Source organism: Macaca mulatta, chromosome 13 (genome assembly GCF_049350105.2).
Source record: "Macaca mulatta isolate MMU2019108-1 chromosome 13, T2T-MMU8v2.0, whole genome shotgun sequence".
In the NCBI taxonomy this organism is placed as follows: Eukaryota; Metazoa; Chordata; class Mammalia; order Primates; family Cercopithecidae; genus Macaca; species Macaca mulatta.
The window spans coordinates 103,668,266-103,689,636 of NC_133418.1; the positions used below are offsets into that span (position 1 = coordinate 103,668,266).

Sequence of the window (21,371 nt, forward strand, 5' to 3'; positions counted from 1 at the left end):
TAATTAATCAGGACCCCACTATCGTAGCCCACAGCTAGTCCAGGAAAATATTTTCTGAAAGTTTAGCTAAATAACAGTATTGATTTTTATCCTTAATACTTTCTTCTACTCATCAAATCTCTTACACGGACTTAGTGAATTTCACGTTTCCATGGCTCTGTAGCCAGCATTGTGTAATAAGTCCTTCAACACAATCAAGCAAGGGACTAAAATTCCCATTTTACAGAACAGGAATGTAAATCACAGGGAGGCAGAAGTACCTTAATGAATAAGAACTTGAGTCTTCTGCCTCCTAGACTAGCAGTACTTCTCTCTAACAAAGGCTTTGAAGATCGCCTTTGTTTAGGGGAAGAGCTTCTATCTGATTTTGCCACCCTCTGGGACACACAAGCCAGGGGCAACTAGGAATGAAAGCAAAGTATTCATTTGCCTTTTTTCTCCCAAATAAGAAGGAAAGCAGCCTCCTCTTTCTGGTTCATGGTCTGCATACTGGCCATTCTTTGTTCTTCCCTATACAAAGAGTGAGTTTACCGTCAAAGATCAGAGGCCAGACTTCATATGCTACCTAGCTCTGGGCACTGCAACCTGTCCTCAATTTCAGGTAGCCTTCAAAAGATTGGTGACCTCTGAAGCTCATGAGACACATGTCCCTGCAGTGGATGAATGCCCTAAGCAAGCAAGAAAAGCCTTGGTATGGTGTGGAAACATATTTTGGCCAAGAGTCCAGCCTGCAGAGATGCAGCTGTAGTGAGACCTGAAGCTTATGTACAATTTTGACAGCCCTTTTTAGAAATGAATGCAAAATTACAAAAACAAAATTTTGTATAAAACTGAATATTTACTTGAAAAGACAAAGTATATCATAGCAAACAAATTTTAGAAAACTGACAAATACCACAAACACCATAAAATGAAGATAAAGACATGATATTTGTATTAATTAACTGCCTAACATATTTTTTTTTGGTGTGTTTCCTACATTTTCAGCTGTCCATGCCAACAATTTTATGACATCATTTTCAAGGCAGAGAAGGAACCATAACTTAGCCTTTTTCTCTTCAGGTTTCTCATCCACTGCCCGTCGGCATCCAGTACCGGGATGTGTAAGACACATTCACATGGCAGCATGGCCTCTGGCCTCACATCCTCCTGCCAACACCAGGCAGGTCATCTCAGCAGGTGGCAAGAGCATCCTGGAAGCCATTCATGCAACAGGACAATCAGCTACAACTTATCTCTGCAAGGAAGTGACTTATGTGTGAATCACAAAACCCCAACTCACTGTAATTCCAATGCAACTCTCCCCTTAGCTGGATCCCAGAAATGTCTACAACTACTCCACCAAAAACGAACTAATAGGATTTGTCTGGAGAAGTTGGGGAGAAAAAAAGAGTGGCCTTAGCTGACTGTATATAAAATATCTTAATGTCACAAATTTTGAAAAAATGATCATTTGATCATATTGCTAAGACTCCTCCCCAGATGTTGAAAGGGACTCATGCAATTGCAGAACCCTAAACTGAAGCTTCATTATCTTCATGGTAAAATTACCTCTGGGTCTCTTCTTAGCCTTCCAGCCCCAGAAGCAGTGGAGAACAAGGAGGAACTCTGGAAGAAAATATCTCTAACAGATCTGGCATTACCTAAAGCACCTAGACTCCAATCCCAGGGTCAGCTGAAAATCTGACTCATGCATGTCTGGGCTGAACAGAACTTTGTTACAGTAGGCTGCCATCCTCACAGCAGATCTGGTATACATCCACAGGCTGAAGTTCTCACTCTCTCCCAGGACCTAATAGGCCCATTCACTTCTCTCACAACCACACTTTTTCTAGGAAGGAGGCAATCTGGCTGTGTGGGTTCAGTATGTAAACAATTTAGCCCAAAACTTGAATCTCTGTTTTGTACCCTGTGATCTCTTTTGCTTATATAATGGAAATGCATAGCAGGGCATGGTGGCTCATGGCTGTAATCCCAGCACTTTGGGAGACCGAGGTGGGCAGATCACTTGAGGTCAGGAGTTTGAGACCAGCCTGGCCAACATGGCAAAACCCCATCTCTACAAAAAATACAAAAATTAGCTAGGCATGGTGTCATGTGCTTGTAGTCCCAGCTACTCGGGAGGCCAAAGCAAGAGAATCCCTTGCAACCAGGAGGGGGAGGTTGCGGTGAGCTGAGATCATGCCACTGCACTCAAACGTGGGCATCAGAGGGAGACTCCATCTTAGGAAATAAAAAAAAAGGAAAGAAAGAAATGCAGGTGCATGATCCTCAGCCCTAGGGTTAGGCCCTGACTCCTACATAAAATGCAACATGTCATCCTCAATATGAATAAATACATGCAGGTGTAATATAGGTAGAGGCATACCATTAAAACAAAAAGTACTTTAGGAGTCTCCACCCACCCCATGAATTTCATAATCTTGTTAAAGACAGAGGATTTGAATAGCTGTACATCAACTGATATGCTTCTCACTTATTTATGTCTTTAGTTAATTCAGTGGTTCTCATCCGGTACACAGGAATACTACATAAGATTGTACATTTAAAACTTTGCATGTTTTAATTTATGAGTAGTAGAAAGGTTTTCATGTGAAGTTTTAATGATATATGATTTTCACCTTACTTGTTGACTTTTGAACTTAACCACCACACAAAATGTGACCACTGTATTTTTGTTCATTAAATCAAGAAAGTAAATAATTTCCAGTGAATAAATGTAAGATAGACACTTTGTTCCTATAACCTGGGGATGAGGAGAAGCAGAGTGGAAGCAATAGTGTGAAGCATTCTGATAAACCTCCCTAGACACAAAAAGGAAATTGCATCTCTAATCTCAGTATCTGATTAAATATGAAAGAGAGATGGGGTGGTGAGGAAACGTCACATAATCTTGGATAACTCTTGAAAGGAGGGCTTCAAAGCTCCACATCATAGGGTTTTTAATTGAGATTCCATATTTCTGTTATGAATATGAACTTGTACATTACTCAAGGAAATTACATTTGGTTATAAACATTGAAAAGACTTGAGGTTTTTTTTATTTTTTAATATCTGTGTTATTCAGATGGTAATGAAAATCAGAAATTTCAAGCTGGCAAATAACAGCTAAGGAGAGTACAGTGGGGAGCCTGGAAGTCAATGTGTTTACCCAGTTATCTGGTCAAATCTCACTAAAGGCAACTCCAAGAGCCCACCCCCTGCTTCTTATTTTTTCCTTCTGTTTCTAGCAGGTATTAAACTTAGATTTACTTTCATTTTTGTTATAAATTCTTCTTTTGTTATGGATTGTTTAAATGTGACTTTAACTCACATATGCAGTTATTCTACTTGTTTTTTGATTATTGGTTTCCAATTTGATTTTATTAATTCATCCCATCAACAAATGTTTATTCAGTACCTACTATGTACCTGATGCTCTTCTAGGCATTGGAGATACAGCCAAGAGGAAAATTCTCAATGACATTCTATTACATTAAATCACATGAAACTGCCACACTTATAGGTCAATAATTGTCAAGAATCAACATTCTGACATGGTCCAACCTAATGTTGGGGAAACAAAAAATATAAACAGAATTGGTAAGGATTTCTGTAGTGTTTTAGAACCTCTTGTTAGGTGATAGGCTTTTACACAATGGGCTCTTATTAGACCCACCACATAAGACAAACTCTTTGTATTGACTTCTTATCCCAGCCTTAAAATCTGAAGCTCAGCCCAGGAAGCAGTAGGTGGCCTCAGTGAAAAACCTACATTCTGCAATTTTCCCACCCTCTCACTTCCGCTTTCATACTTTTTGGGCCATGACGAATGTAACTTTCTTATTGGCTCAATGGTGGACTTTTAAAGCATTTATCATTCTTCTTTCAAGAGTTTTGTGGGTTTTTTTAATAGGAGGTTTCAGAGAAGACTAGTTTAATAATATCTGAAATGAAGTAAGCTGCTGGTGAATATTGAGAACATTTTTATTACTGTCAATATAAGATATGCTGAGAGAAGACCACATGCCTGATAAACTAGACGTTTGTTCAGTTTTGATGGTTCTGGCTTTTGGTGGGGTGTTTCTTCTAACAGAATTTTGGAATTAAGTTCTCCTGAGGAAATTTCAGGACCTTCTGTAGCCCAATGATGAAAGAACTTCTATGAGAGTTACAATATACCCATATATTTCTAAAGGAAGCTATGTCTGGTACAAAGGACAAAAGAGAAAACTGGCTTCCCAGAGATAACAGGTATTTAGAGGCTCTTGCAGCACTGAGAGAGTGCAAAAAAAAGCTCTGAAGCTGGAGGGAGGAGGCTCTTCCACTTATCAGCTTCGTAAACTTTGATACATTCTTACCCTACCCAAGCCACAGTTTCTCGTGTATAAAATAAAGACAGTTTCCTCCATTCCACAGATTGTCAAATGAGAGAACATACGTTCAAGTGCTTTGAACACTAAATATAGTTTCTGCTAAATATATAGAAAGGCAATTTTCGAAATGGGAAAATAAAATTTCAAGCAAAAACAAGAGTGCAGTGGAGCAGGCAAAGGAAGACAAGGGAAAAGGGACAGTGGTCGCAGAGCACACTGTGTTGCTGCTGCCACTGTGCCAGCCCCTTGGGTCTCAGTGAGGCCAATGATGCTCCAGAATATGAGGCAAGCCAATTTGGGAGCAGACTGTACCCAGCTTCATTCAACATTGCTACCAGTTATTTGATTACAATACAAACCAAGTAGGTGCAATTTACATTGACATGTCACGCCCTACATGGGAAAGACAGCTGTTCCAGGAGAAAGCTAGCCTTCCCTTCTGGTCCAGAAAATCCAGCACAGCATCATGGTGCAAGATCATCAGCCTGTTAGAGTAGGCAGATAGCTAGAAATAAGCAGGAAGGGAGAGCCCCTGAGAAAAGGGAGGTCTGGAAAATCTCACACCCCAGGGACCATCCAAAACATGCATGCTAGATATGAGCAGAGAGGAGGAGAAATACCTATGCAGAAAGGAACACTCCTTAAGATGCCCAGTAATCACTCACTCTGCAGTTAGCTAGTCAGAATGTAGCTAGCTACATGCTGATAGGCGGAAAGAAGGCAACAGAGAAATTCCTAAGAGATATGCAGGCACAATACATATAGATTTGAAGGCTATACAACCTTCCTGGGGTGGCAGTAATGGGCAATGCAGCCATTCGGTAGAATTCCTATCCAACACTGGGCCCATGCATGTGCACCAATGAATAGTAATGATAAAGGAGATAGAAAGAAATTATTTAGGCAGATAGTGAGGGCAAGGGTCCTCAGCAGAACTTCCCTTCTAACAAAAAAGCAGCCCTAGACATTACTTCTTTTCTAACAAAGAGCAGTCTGAAAGATCAAGCTGCAAACATAGATAAGGAAGCTGGAAGCTTGCACAAGGGGAGGCCTGCAGCTACACCAACAGAAAAGGGCTACCTGGGGGCCAGGCAAGTCCACCATCAGGGTCCGCCTTTCCTTTTTGTTAGCATGTGTACAGTAAGAAAGAACTGGGCAACATGGAGATGCTCAGAGAACCCACCTGCACAATAAAAGATTGGGATGGGGGGTGCCAGAGATTCATGCCCTATGCAGATGGCACACCTGATCCTAACTTGTTTTTTGCACCCTGTGTCGATCAGACACCGCCTCCCCACTAGCTCATGTATAAAAATCCCCACATTTCACTGTGGATGAGCAACTCATTTTCCCAGGACCCCTGTCTGCAGCAGAGAGCTATTCTCTTTCTTTTGCCTATTAAATTTCTGCTCTTAACCTCATTCTTTGTGTGTCTGCATCCTTCATCTCCTGGAACATCAGGTGTTACCCTAGACGATGAGGTTGCTTCAGTAAGGAAAGGGCCACAAGCCTGGGGTGGGAACTAGATGGGAAAACAGGGGGGGACTTAAGGCAGAAGCAGGAAAACTAAATAAAGTAAAAGCACAGAGACTTATGACAGAGGTGGGAACTTCAAGAAAAAATCTGGTATCATAAAAACTGAGTGCAGAACTCTGAGAGGCTACTGGCTCATTCTCTTTCAGCAGCCCACTCTGCCTCATCTTTTGGAATGTCCTGTCTCTCTGAATAAACTCTCTGCTCTCTATTTTCCTTCAATAAATTATCTTTCTTTTGGAGGTGGGAGTGCTAAATTTTCTCTTGGCAGAATTCTTTCTTCCAAGTAAGACTAAGAAACAAGGATTCCTGCACTTCCCAGTAACAGGCCCATACCAGATAGCTGCATCCTCAGCATGGTGGTAGGTCAGCTTAAGGCAGATGGAGACTCCATCACAGGGTTCCACCAGATGTTCCTGTTAAAGAACATCAAGGAGGTGTGGGATTACACCAATGACATGTTCAGGCTTGCCTTGCACAGCATGGGTTGACCTCCTCTCAGCCAGGCACTCATGAGGTTTCCTCCTCCTGCCTCTTGTCAGTACTATTCACACTCCTCCAGTTGCTCCAAATATCATACACAAATGAGCAGGGCTGCAGTGGGAGTGGGTGCAGTGCACTGCTGCCATCGACATGTTCATAATGTTTGGATGCTAGACTACTTGCATAGGATGGGAGAAATTTGTGTTGTACTAGTGCATGCCTTAGAAAGACTTAAGTAATGCAAAGATTTGTCCTTTTTTTAAAATAAAAACAATCTACTGACAAGTTGCTCTAATTACACAAGGAAGTGAAGGAGAAAGCAGCTGCCTCATCACCCAGACATTGATTTTTTTCCGATATTTCAATGTTTCATGATACAATAAAACCATAAGTTTTTTTAATAAGAATTAAAAAATAAAAGAAAAACACCCTCTGATCTTTTTAAAGATAGAGTCCCCAGATGGCTAGACAGAGAATTTCTAGGCAATCAGAGAAGGAAGGATCAGTGAAGTTGAGCATGAATTCACAAAGAACAGCACAGAACCTGTATTTATACACTGCTGGTATTTTAGGGCTTGCGTTCTTGCATGGCAAAGTGGGAACAGGCCAAATGAAGAGAATACACTGGTTTGCAAAAAAAACAGCTTGAGTTCACATCCTTGTTCTACCACCTCCACAGAGTGCGAGTCTGGGCAAGTGAATCCACTTGGCGGAACCTCTGTTCCTCATCTGCTAACAGGTAATAAAAATGCACATAGACTCAACACACACAATCCATAAAGTGTCTGAATATAAAAGGGCTCTATAGATGTAACTTCATTCTCCATCGTACATAGTATCACACGTGGTCTTCATACCGACTCTATGAGTTGGATTTTTGTTGAAGAAACTGACCTGCCCAAGGAAACATTTAGGCATAAGTGGCAAAACCATGGTACAAACCTAGCTCATTCTTATGTTGACGACACGTATTTCTACCACACCACTGTGGCCCTCACTGTAATAGATCAAGACTGTGTAACTGGTATAAGGGTGGTGGTTTTAAATAGAGTGACCAGATGTCACCATCCTGGAGAAAATGGAGATAGATAGGCTGCATCCAAGTGTTATCCAGGTATTTAGATGATTCACCACCTGGCCCTGGGGTAGATTAATGACCTGAAGTCATCTTGCAAGTGATATATTTTTCTCATCCTTTGGGTACAAAAGTTTCTTACCAATGCATCATAGATTATTGCAATTTCCACTCATGAGGTTCAAACACTATGATATCGGCAATGTAATGAACCAGCATGATCTGCCTGAGAACTAGATTATAACAAATGGCTAGAGAGTTGATGTTGCCTGAGGTAGTACAGTAAAGGTATATTGTTGGTGTTACTGGATGAAAGTCAAACAACTACTAAAGGTCTATACTAAGATGCATAAAGAAAAGGTCAGGTCAATAGCTGCACACCAGGTGCCAGGGAATGTGCTGATTCGCTTTAGCAACAAAATCACATCTGGAACAGCAGGTGCAATTGGAGTCACTATCAGATTGTTTTTGTGATACTTCACTGTCATTCTCCAAGATCCGTCTGTCTTCTACACCAGCCAAATAGACAAGTTGAATAAAGATGTGGTAGAAATCACATCTTACTTCCTTCAGGTCTTTGGTAGTGGCACCGATCTCGGAAATTTCTCCAGGAATGCATTGTGCTTTAAATCAACAAGCAGTATATGGGGTCCTGTTTCTTCCTTAGCCATTTTATTCCTTATCCTGAGATAAGGGTTTTGAAGGTGGGTGTGATTTCTCCTATTGTCATTACTGGTATTCCACAAGAGAAAGTTTTGATTTACCCACAACTTCGGCCCTTTTCATTCCCAAGGGAGGACTACTTCCAGCAATAGGTACAACAGTGTTTACTTAAATTATAAGCTGACAGATAACTGGCACTTTGGGTTCCTCCGGCAATAATTCAACAGTGAAGAAGGAGGCCACTGTACTAATTAGGATAACTGATGCTTTTAAGAGGATATAGAGTTTCTACTACTACATATTACAGGCAAGGAGGCATTTACATGCAATTCAAGAGAATCCCTGGAGCATCTCCTAGTACTCCAGGACCTACAATTAAAGTCAATGGAAACTTTCAACAATCCAATATAGGCAGTACTATTAATATCCCAAACCCCTTTAGGAATGAAGTTTTGAATCAGCCTATCTGATAGGGAACCACAAGCAGCTGAGGTAGTTTGTAGAGGCAAAGGAAATATGGAATGAGTAGGGGAAGAAGGTAATAATAAATAGCAGCTAAAACCATGTAGTCAGTTGCAGAAACAAGGATGATAATAGTTATTAATACTTTTTTCTTATTTTAAGATGAATATGATTTGGTACATAACAACCAAATGTTTTCCTTTTTCCTCTACTATTCATTCCCCTACTAAGTAACATAAGCTATGGCTAACTTTATATCTCAGAATCTAAGTTATAAAATATCAAAAAGGAATGTGACTCAACAAGAGGAAGAATAGACATCACCCAAAGATGAATAAAAGGAATCTGTATCCACTTTTTGGGAAAAAGATTATGTGTTTTTAGTTGTATAAGAGATGGTTGCAATATATTAGGCTGAAGCACAGTTTTTCCATTATCTTCATTTGGAGGGTAAGGATGTTTAAAAGAGGTATATATCAATTTAGCTAAACTGAAACTATGTTTCCCAGATTCCCTTCCCTGCATAGTTTCTGTTACTATAGCAAAAGGAGACAGACTGCACAAGATTTGGAAGGCAGAATGAAACAGCAGACATATTCATGTGCTCAGAAGGTCAGTGCAGGGCATCTGTTGCAGGTCATGCACATCGTTGCTGACCTGCCGGCTCACCTGGCTGGTATGGGGCAGGGGCCAGGCCCATAGCATCTCCAGCTCCCACTGCATCTCTCCCTTCAGGACCAAGGGCATATTTCTCTATGTGATAAAGGAGCCAGCTTTTCCTACAGATCACCTGCATCATCAAAACTGGAGCCATGGAAGTAATGAGAGATTGATGTGTATTCTAGTCCATTCTGTGGGTTCCGGGACATCCTCACTAGTCCTAGCTTGCCCTTGTATTCCTCCAGTTCAGATCCATCTTTTCTTCCTGACTGATTGCCCTACTGCTTTAGGCTCTAACAAAATACACTGAACTAACAGTGTTTCATATGCTTTGTAACCAGCTCCCACAATTGCATACATCCAAATCCCTACAATAAATCCCTTATTATATAGAACTCTTAGTGTTTCTTCTCTGATCTACCCTAACTACAGAGTACACAATTTAAGTTGCAAAGTTGGAGCTCATGCCCACCTTATCTCTAATACTGATTCCAGGTGCCTTCCATTAAACAAATGCTGCCTCCATCATAATCATTTGGGGCCACCTCACTGGAGGGTATTGGTGGTTTAAAATGAGGTGTTGGCCATCATTCTCCCTCTTTAGGAAACGGAGACATAGAAGCTGTATAGAGAGCTACAAAATGGTAAGATGATTAAATGTCTGGTTCAAGAGAACAGATTAACAATCTGAAGTCAGCCTTCAGGAGAGGTCTCTGGGAGCAGGTCCTATCCTAGGGACTTCCTTCAACTTTGGCCCATTCAGCACTTTCAATTGCAAATTGCTTAATAAAGACAGAATGTGTGTTGATCGAATTTTCAGATGACACAAGGGTGGGCCGGCTGGTAAAAATGCTGAGTGATAGAATCAAGAATTCAAAAGATTTGACAGTATGAATAATGAGTCACAGCTAACAAGATGAAATTTAATAAGAACAGATAGCAATTTTTACCCTACTCAGCCCTAGCCTGGAGAGTGGTGGTGCTAACAGCCCTCACTACACTGGAAGATGGTGCTGGGATATCACTTGAGCTCGGTGTAGGCACAAACACAAGATGCTAATGAGAGGTTTGCTTTAAGCAAACCCTCCTGAGTTCAGAAACCATCTCCACAATGCAGACTTAGAGAGACTAGGCTTAATAGCAGTCTTTGTGAAAAAGACATTGAGCTCAATATCAATCAATGCTGTGACGATGAAAGTATTCATTAGTACTTGGGCCTCATTATTCAAAGTATGCTGTTTCAATACAGGTTGAAGATAATTTTACAACTTGGCCCTACTCAAAATTACATAGCTGAGGTTTGGGATACAATGCTGAAGGCCACATTTTAGTGACAAAGTAGGATTTGACTAATGTGGTGAGGATATATAATTAAGTCATATGAAGAACATATTAAAGAGAGTGATCATAAAAGTTGGTTTTAAATAATTTAAAGTTTTCATATAGAAAAAAATAGAATTTTACTCATATTTCTAGACGACACATGAACAGAAACAATAGAAAGGAGCACTTTTGCTCACTATAAAGAGGCATATAATACAGCGGTTATATCTGGGTTCTGGAGCCAAACCATTTAGGTGAGAGTTTACAGTCCACTCCCCAGCTCTGTTGCAAGTCACTCAGTTTCTCTGGCCTCAGCTTTCTCATTCATAAAATGAGAAAGAAGAGAGTAGCCCCTCATGTACTTGTTGTGGGGATTGAGTGAAAACAAATAGTATTTACCTCAAGTGGCTGTTGTGAGGATTAAATGAGGCAACATATACTTGTTGAGGTTTGAGAAGAGGTCACATGGACCAAGGTCAATAAATATTCACTAGATTTATTATTATAACAATGTGCATTGTGATGTTTGTAGCTATCCCCAAATAGAACACCCTGCAATGTGAGCAAACTACATGGCTGTCTACATGTGTTTAAACTAAGACAGGCTGTTCATTGATCAGGGATATCGTAGAGTGGTGTTTCTCACACTTTTATGTATGTGTGAATCACCTTTGCGTCTTATTAAAATGTGAGATCTGAATCAGCAGGTCTAGGGTGGGCCCTGGTATTCTGCATTCCTAGAATGCTCCCAGATAACGCTGAGGCTGTCCAGGTACCACACTCTGAGTAATCAGGTTGCAGAGGAATTTTTGCACTGGGTGTGAAGAACAGCCTCAAGGTCCCTTCCATTCTAGAACATTCAGATTTTGTGATGTTATACATCTGTGAATGGTAATTGTGCTGAAGTCACATTGTAACTGAGTTACCTAGAGCAAATGACTTAACCTCTTACCTTGCTTTGATAGATTCTGCAAAGCATTTTTGAAGAAATTAGTAATTTTAACAGCAAAATCCAAAGTCCTCAGATGGAAGCGGAACTACTTCAACAGAGGGTTTCGTTTCCTAATTGGCTAAACATCTGTTCCAGTTCTGAGCACAGATTTGTCTTTATCAAATGCTGATTGGTCTCTGGCTCCTGCCGGCTGCTGTGTCCTGGTGTGTGGGGGAACAAAGCAGGGCAGCTGTGGGAAGTCAGGAAGCCTCAGGAGGAAGGCCACCAAGGGCTGAGAGGCAGAAAAGAGAGAGGCATATGTTTCTGGCAAGCACAGGCAATAGAAAAATTTACAGGCTTAATAGCTGGATAGAAGCAGATCCGGGGCTAAGAAGAATCTTAAAGATCACCTGATCCATTGTCCTTCGTTTTCAGATAGTGAAACAAAGGTTTTGTGGGAGGTGATGATCATCCGAGGTAACACGTGCAGATGATGTCAGAACTGGAAACCAGGCCAGCTGGGTCCTGGTCCAGTACCCAGCCCCAGCCATGCCTGCCTCACACCTCCTCCTGAGAACCCCCACCCCGAGAACGCTGCTCAGACTTTCCACAGCAGGTTTTCTTCATGCTTCAGTTGCCCCCAGGATAAGGAGGGTTGAGGAAGATTCTGAGGTGACAAAGAGCAATAAACTGTTGTTCACTCAGGTTAATTTCTCAGGACAAAGCTGCTCAGAAAGATCTAAAAAGTATTTCCACATCATTCACCTTGCTCTCTGTCTCTGCTTTACAAATGCGTCAAACAGCAAATGGGACCCAAACACCTATGGTCTTGACACCCTCTCATGAGCCAAGGGCCACAGTTAAGCCCTGGTTCTCAATACTTCCCCCTGTAGGCTCCTGGGTTCTCCCTATACCCTTGCCCTTTTCTATTTGTGCATGGTCCTTTCTCAGTAAGAATCAGAATTAAAAGGTGTTCTGACATTAAAAGGCATCCCCCCTTTTTTCCTGTGAGGATTGGGTCACAAAAGAGCAATGGGGTAACTTAGAAGCTTTGGAGGAGAGAGGGGAAGCTATCCAGAATTATTTCAGATCCGGAAATCCCCATTTCCCCCAAATTCTATGTCTCCCTGCTGGTTGAGAGCTTGGATACTTTTGGAAAAGCATCAAAAGTCACGAATTCATATTAACATGAAATGAATAGCATCAAGACCTGTCCTGAGAGGCTGGCCTCTAGGTGACCTTCACTTAACTGCTAAGCCTTTTCTACATGGGAAGGTTGTTTGAGTTTTTTTTACAATGTGCTGAGAACTTATGAATGAAGTTTTCCACTCCCGGCTTCCTATATTCCATACAGCAGTTCAGGAATGAAATCTTATCTCTGCATATGACCTAATGTTCTCTGGGACCATGCAGCTCTACTTCTCACTTGACAAATTTGCTGAAGAAAGGATCAACAGTAGTAGCCATCCATCATTTAAACAAAAGAAGATGCATTACTTTTTGCCATAAAGTAGTAGCAACAGATATATTATACATATCAGCCAAAGAAGAGTCCCTGACTGGTGGTATTATTGAGAGACTTCTAGGATCATGCATTTATTAGCCACTATGACACAGCACTGATGGTCCAGCCTCCAGAGTACAGCCAAAATTAAGAATTCAGAGGCTGCTACTCAAAGATGAGGTGGCATATGATTCTCTGTATTGAGTTGGGTAATTTTTCAGTTTCCATAGAACTGAAGGGCTGCCACCCATTTATAAATGTACCCAGGGCTGTGATACACAGACTGAAGGCTTTGAAGTCAACTACAGGCAGCAGGAGTAGTTTGAGCAAGCTATTGGCATTGTCACATTGATTATCACCTACAAGGCATTGGAAAAGCAGAAGAGGCTGAGAGGAACAACACATTGCTCTTCTCTATCTTTTGCTGAGACATCTCTCCAACATCAGTTTATATGGAAAACTGGTTTCACGTTTAGGCCAACGCACTAGAATACATGGCAGAGTAAACATTTTACCATACAAGTTAACATGGCAAATGAGTTAAGCATTGGAAACAGATTACACAGACCCTTCAAACACAACCTAGTAAATCCTGCTGCCAGCCTGTGGTCCTGTGCTTGTCATCCCTTCTTCAGCTTCAGCATCATGATGGTAGGCAATAATAGAACCAATGTCAGAACACAGCACCCCACAGAGAGGAGAGCTCCCCAGAGGTTGAGTAAAAGAAGGATGTACGTCAATGTCTTGGGTATGATCAGCTGGGGTTGGTGTCATGGGCGGTAAAGGAATTTACCAAGACAGTTGTAGGTAAAGAAAGGCAGATTTATTAGAGAAAGTATGAAAATGTTACAAGATTGCAATGGGCAGCACAGCAGAGAAGAGTCTCCAAAGAGGCAGGTGCTGGAGGAAAGTTTTATAGGGTCACGTTTGCTGGGGGTATGACCAGAACATACCGAACGAGGCCATGCAGCTGGGGCTACTTGTGGACTTAGGTCTTGTGCCTGTGGGTTGTTTGTGATTAGCTGTTTCTTATAACAACTGTTCATTGTTCTCCCCCACCTGGGGCCCACCCCCACCTGGGCCCCTTCCTCATTGTTGCTTACTTATCAGGACTCCATAGTCAAGACTACAGCTGTCCTTAGTAGTTCAAAATTCTCTTCAGGATATTTTTTATGGAGGCCTTGGTACTTTTCCACTGCCTCAGAACAGGCCAAGTCCTAGGGGATGACCACAGAGAGGGAAGATTGTGCAGAAAGATCAATGAGAAATGACCACTCTGGTTTTGCTTGTGGCTGCAAAGTTAGAACTAAGAGCCCTCTTATCCATATTTGCATGCAATTTTCCGAGTTTGCTTTAATGGATATGACATTTCATTAATTCTGATTCATTGTGTACTCAAGCCAAAACACATGCAGTTTAGCTCCATTTACTGACAGAAAATAGAAGCTGAAAAATCCTAAGTCAGAGTAATAACTGAAGGTGTGTAATTACTCATTACCCAATCAGCTACAAGGTTCAGGGGGCAAGAATGGTTTGGAGATAAATTGCAACTTTTGTGAGTGAATCTGACAGTCTGGGTTACTAGGTGTGTTTCTTGTGATTAATGACACAAGGAAGAAAGGTTTAGAAAAAGTATTTCCACTGATTCTGCTACTTCTAGGCTGACCCTTAAAACGTTTTCACCAGTTACCAAGGAAAACATAAATTACAGTAGCAAAGTGTGAATTTTATTAAAAAAAAAACAAAAATATTACATCCATAACTTCCTACTCCAATTAAAAAGAAACTCAAAATGATAAGTTTTAGGATGATGCCAGAATGGGTCATTCAGCTACAGATCTCAACTTTCTCAGAAAATGCACTTACTAAAGTAAAGAAGAAACCAACACAATTGGAGCTATTTATCATGGTCAATTAATGTAAAAGTTTAAATATAGCACAGCTGCTGCATGGGTTCTGCCATCGTTCAACATTTCTACAACTTTTATTATATATTAGTATATTAATAAAATAATAAATTATTCTAATTTAATTTTCTAATTTTTCTAACTTTCAGATTTCTGGGGGTAAAGTGGGCACTTGGCAGGTAACTCATGAAATGGGTCCCAGAGAACCCTTCCCAGGTTCCTGTCCTCCATTCACATTGTGATTGAGAATGCTGTGTTAAGATAACCACACACACACACACACACACACACAAAAACCCAAAACACTAGGAAGCAGAACCTGACAGTATCCTGTGCACTGACAAATGGAAGAGCCTGATGGGGCTGAGATGTAGGGAGAAGTCTAATTCACTAGGGATTGTTGAGGAAGGTTTCACACAGAAAGCAAGGCTTGCATGGGTCCTTTTTGATGAGCTGGGGTAGGTTTCAGAGAGACAAGAACTTGAACAGTACAGTGGCAGAAATAACTCTGATTTGGGGGAGGGGAAGTATTTCAGTAAGGTGATGGTAAGATAATTCTTATTCATAAAAATCAGATGAAGCCTCATTGGGGTCAGAGGAGGATGGAGGGAAATTCCGAATGTAAAGACTATGAATTGAATGCAGAACCACAGGAGTTTGACTGGAGATATTGACACTTTACATGGTTCTTCAGAAACATTGGTCTGAAGCCCTCTCCTTGAAGGATTGGAGTGGAGGGATGATAGAGCTAGGAATATCTGTTCTATGTTCATGGTAGTGGGGCAATGATTAGAACCTCAACAAGATGGGTGGTAAAGGCAAAAGAGAGGTGGGAACAAGAAGCCATGAAAAAGAGACTTGTTGGGATCCAGGGACTGGACAAACAGGTACATGAGGTGAAAAAGGGAGATGTTACAGCTGGTTCGAGACCTTTAACCTGGCCAGGAAGTCAGGAAGAAGAACCAGCTTTAAAGTAAGATAATACTTTTTTTTTTTTTTTTTGCAGCGAGATGTGCTATAGAGAATGGCAAGTGTGGGACAGATATGCCAGTAGGCATCTGGATCAGGAAGTTGTGAATGTGGGACTGAAGCAGAAGTGAGCACCCAGAGGTAGGTCTGGGCACAGACAGCGACTAGCTCGGCGTGGTTACATTGAGTCCAGCACCACATACGCTTCCCTCAATACCACTGCTGATGCCCCCAAGTGCATTCTTCATGGGCAGGAACTCCTTTCCCAACCCTTCCTTACTATGCAGCCCTCATTCTGAACAAACACAGGACTCGCAGCCAGAAAAGATGCCAGCATCTATTTATGGAGGACAAGAAGAGCCATGTGTGGAGAGAAATAGTCCTGTTAATATTCTGTTGAGAAGGTCCAGCAGATGGTCTGATGGGGCGGATGTGGCTTTAGGAGTCACTATAGTTGATTTATGATTAATGTAAGCATCGAATTTGAGAGTCATAACACCCTTTTAGAGCATTCAATAGGGTGTTCTAAAACATTTTTTGTCATGGAAATCATTTTTAAAATGAAAATTAATATGGAAATATAAACAGCTAAGCTGCTCCTATTGGGGGCTGGGGATGGGAGTTTGCAGAACCCAGGAGACACCTCCATGCAGTAAGTACTGTTTGTTCTAGTGCAGCTGTCCTATCTTACGAAAGGGGCTACTGAAGCCAGACTGGGGAGCCCAGAAAACACAGCCGTAATGGGACTGTGACACAGGGCTACAGGCCCCCAGACTAGGACTAGCACTCTGCTCCAGAAAAAGAGGGAGGGGCCCCAACCCTACTCTGTATTACATCACCCCAGGATATGTACAATATTGTTGAAAGTCCCCCTAAAAAGTCAATAAAAACACATTGCATATCTTTACCAACCACAAAAAAAAAAAAAAAAAAAAAAATTTAAAGGGCAGAGTTTATCCTCAGAGATGGGACAGAGGCCAGGAGGAGGGAGTGTCAGGTCAGGGAAGGCACTCTAGGGTTCAACCTCTCCTCCAGTGCCAAATCACAGGATGAAGCCAACATCCACAGAATCCGCCAGGTGCGCCAGGGCAGAAGCGACACCTCTTTGGTTCCCTTGGCTCCACCAGGTTGATTTCAGCATTCAGCTTCCAAGTAATCTTTGTGCATTTTGTAGCAGATCCCTCCCTGCAGTATCCCTGCTTGAAATCTCACCCCCAACAAAGTGTCCTGCAGAGCCTAGCGCTGCACAGCTCTGGCTTCAGGGAGAGGTTGCCTGGGGCCTTCTCCCATTTTGAGAAGAAAGCAAGAGTTTAATTTGCTGTGAACGGTCATGAGCAATAAAACGTTCATTAACTTTAATTGTAAACACTTTAAGTCCCAATCATTGTAATGAAAGGATAAATTGAAAAATCAAGAGTTAAGTATCCTTTTAAAATTTCATATCTTCTATCTTCACCTGGCCTTTTAAACCAGATAAAGTCAAATTAAACAATGCATAGAGTGCCTCCCCAAAACTCCATCTGAAAAAAAAAAAACCTCGCCCACCCAACTTTCAAGGTCCAACTCGGATAGATCCTCTCTCAATTGAAAGGAATCTGCCCACTCATAGTACCCAAAAGCACTTTTCTGGTACTCCTAATCATGGAACTTATTTTTTTCTTGGATTGTGTTTTATTTGTCCCAATTAGACTAAGTTACCTACCAAAGATACCACACATCTTTCTCATCCCCATTATTTCAGCTCCAGCAATAGTTTCTCCTGTGCAGATAGTGCTCCAAAATAATTGCAGATGGATCAAATGAATGGTTTATTTTTTGTTAGAAAATGTATTATGAAATATTCAAAATGCATGAATTTGTTTAGCCTATATCTGAAACTGGATTACACATCATTCTGAAGAATTCTAGTGGCACATACATCATTTTGCTTTGCAGTCTCACACCAAACACTATCCAGTTATATATTTGCTACCTTGATATTTACATACTGCAGTGCAGTACCTAAGTTAAGATACCCAGTTTTACACATTAATTTAAATTCTTCCTTGTTTCTGCCTATGATAATTCTTTAGTTCTTTATAACTAGGTTTTGGGAAAAGGCATGGTCGATGACTTCTGAGGAAAGAGAATATTTGAGACAAATACTTAAAATCTGTGTTTTAATTCAAAAGCAGGGATACAAGTCATCAAGAATGTTCATCCACTTTTCTATGGAAAAAATTAAGTGGGTATGTGCCCTGATTTGGGGAACCTAACCTGTTAGCCAAATCGAATGGCACAAGTCACATAATTTCTGCTTTATTCTTACTGTGATTAGAATAGCAATTGAAATGGCCACTCCATAGATTGCCAAGTCTTCATTTGTGCAAATCATGACTGACTCTTTCTGCCCTCAACTACTAAGATTAATTATATACAATGCCTTGACTGAATGATCTCTCACAAACGAGCTTACTTTTGTGCTAGTACATCTACTCCTACAGCAGAGTCAGTGAATGTTATCAGAATAAGAACTCTGCTGCTTAGAAAAAAAGAAGGCAAAATGGCTTTGTGATGTATCTACTTGAGTACGCTGAACTGCACTTCCCAGAGTCCCCTTTATTGCACATGCCTGGAGAGAATAGGCTGTACAAGGGAGATTCTCAGGAAATTTTGGACAGAAGGTAGAAGGAAAACAGCAGCCGTTTTATAGCATACACACATTGTTACTGATATGCCCGATGTGCCTCAGTGATGTGAAGCAGCATCAGGCCCAGATAGATCTGTTTAAGTCTATTACAAAGGTCCTCAGTTTGTACAAGATGCCTTCCTACAAAAGGCAGAGGCAACAAGAACAGACACAGATTTCAGTGCATCATTGTGGGGATCTAGCTTATGTTTGTGGAGTTTCACCTGTGCTCATGGTATTCCAGCCTGCTTGTGATCTTCCTTTCCTGATTTTCTGCCTTGGACTTCAAGATCCAGCATGAGAAGTGGAGACAGTCTAACAAGGACTATTTAACCAGCCCCCACAATTAAAAAAGCCAATTCTTTATAGTAAATCCATACACTGATAATCGATGAATGACAGATAAATAGATAGAAAGATAGATGATAAATCTATTGGTCTCCTGGTTCTGCTGGCTCTGCTTTTCTGGATGAACCTCGAATGATACAGAAGCTTTCTTCAGAATTCCATGTCATGATGACTGCATGGAGTTACATTTGCATATACATCATACTGGCTGGCTATCTTTTTATATAACTTATAAATAAAAATGTGTAATTGGATAAATAAAAAAACTATTTAAATTCTATCTTTCTGATGGATATTTAAAATCTATTTTCTTAATGCACTTGGGAGATAGTTCTGGATTCAACCCCTCGCTCTGCAGTTGTTTTAATCTGTGTAAACTTGGAATCAATGTCACTTAATTTTCAACACTCAGTGTTCTTATCAGTAAAATGGGGGATAACAATTTTCCTGCCTTATAGAGCTAATATGAAGATTAAGTGCCACAATACAGGTAAAATTCTGAGTGCACTGCCAAGCAAGGAAGGCACTCCCATGACCTTCCTTTCTCATTTTTTAAATCCTATCTATTGTTCCATTTCTTACCTAAAACCTTTCCCAACAAACCCAGCCTATAATGGCCTCCACCTCCTATTCTGTGTTGCCACCGACGTTAACATCTTTATGTTCTATATTCTGCGTACCTCATCAGCCTGATGTTATGTTTTCAGATCAAGGAGCAAGTGTTATACTTCCATAACAATAAAAAGGATTGCAGTTGGTTAGCACTTTACTTCTCATCATGTACTGTGACATATATTGCCAACTTGGACCCCCACAGTGAGAACAGTTAACACTTGTGGATATGATAAAGTGGTCACAGTCTGTAACCAAGGTATATTTTCCAAAGCATTAATCTTATTTTATTGCTTGTAGTCAGGAGCAATTTGACTGGCTATGAACGAGGGAGAGCTACTAACAGATGGGCTGGTTATTAAATAAATGCTGATAACTCAGCCAATACCTAACTTGACCCACAGAAGTTACTCATCCAGATTTTGGAAAGAAGCAAATAATAAAAGGGTGGAGTAAATCAATATCCTTGGGTTCAGGGTATTGCTGAATCGACCAGCAGTATCCTTGTGACCTGCACCTATTGTAGGAAAATTCTGGGGAGCTGCAGAGTGGAATGTTGTCTTCCTCCTATCATCAATATGGGGTCCTCCAGCTGACCCAGTATCTGTTACCTTCTTCCAAAGCAGAGATACCAACTTCTGTGGGGAGTAAGTCTCCTCTAACATGTCAACAAATGATTTTTCTCTAAATATTAATATTTATTGATTTATACATTCTACTTAAAAAGATTCTATGAATTCTGCAATTCTTTTAAGATAATTTGTATTTTATAAATCATGAATTTATCAACAAATGTATGCATTTCAAGATTAGTACATAAATGTGCAAGATATTTTTTTTTCTGCCTGATGCTGCTTCACATCGCTGAGGCACATCAGCATATCAGTAACAATGTTTGTATGCTACAAAACCAGAAAAAAATATGTGCCAGAAGATTATATGGATTTACATGCCTTGCTAAAGGCTCCATGTCCTTCTGGGGTCCCCAGCACCCTCATTGGAAACCAGAACTCCAAGGCAAATTACCCTGACCTGAGGTGACTAAGACTGAATGAGTGGAAATACACTTTTTAAGCCACTTAGCAGTGTTCACATCAAAGGCCACTGAAAATGGATTAACCTTGGATTTGAAAGAATTGTTTGTCAGGGATCAAGGACTGGTTTTAGACTGAAACACGGAGTAGGGATAGATGGGCAATTCTCTCTGCACATAGGTACAAAGAGTAACATAGCCAAAAGATCGTACTAAGTACAAATCCCATTTAACATCCTATGAATGGTAATGAAAAGAAACTCAGTGAGAGCCTCATGTCTCAATTGACTATAAGTCTGTTGCTTTTAAAACCAAATTGATAGAAAATAGAAAACATTTGGAGGCTTCAGGATTAGACAAAGAGTGGAAATATAAATACAGTGTGAAAAGTATTACATCATGCAACTGGAGAAATTATTTAATTTTTAGAGTGATGAACTCTGAAACATCAGCTATGTCTTAAAACAAGAATTATAGAGTTTCCATAGAACATTTCCTAAATCCTTTATCTTTACAGACAGGAAAAGGACCTGGAATCAAAACAGGAAATAGACTCCTGCCCAATCTGAACCGTCTGAGGCACTCACACCTAGATCCTGTTGATGTTTGCATTACCACATTAAAAAGCTAAAAATTCTAGAATTAATCATATCAGAGAAAGGAGCCTAAAAGTTTCAGTCAGTCCGAGAAATCCACATATGAATACATAAGCTCTTCTAGCCCTTTCCCTCACTGGCATAACACATTCCCATGGCTTCAATATCCTATCAGCATTAATACGTGTTAAATAAAGATCCATTTATTACATAGTGGCTAAAATCTTTGATGAAATGATTTGCATTTGT

The 21,371-nt window shown here is 40.6% G+C and overlaps 1 pseudogene; it reads left to right on the forward strand.

The window, feature by feature from the left end:
* Positions 1-4,639: 4,639 nt before the first annotated feature.
* Positions 4,640-6,379, forward strand: LOC114671839 (nuclear transport factor 2 pseudogene; annotated as a pseudogene).
* The last annotated feature ends 14,992 nt before the right edge of the window (positions 6,380-21,371 follow it).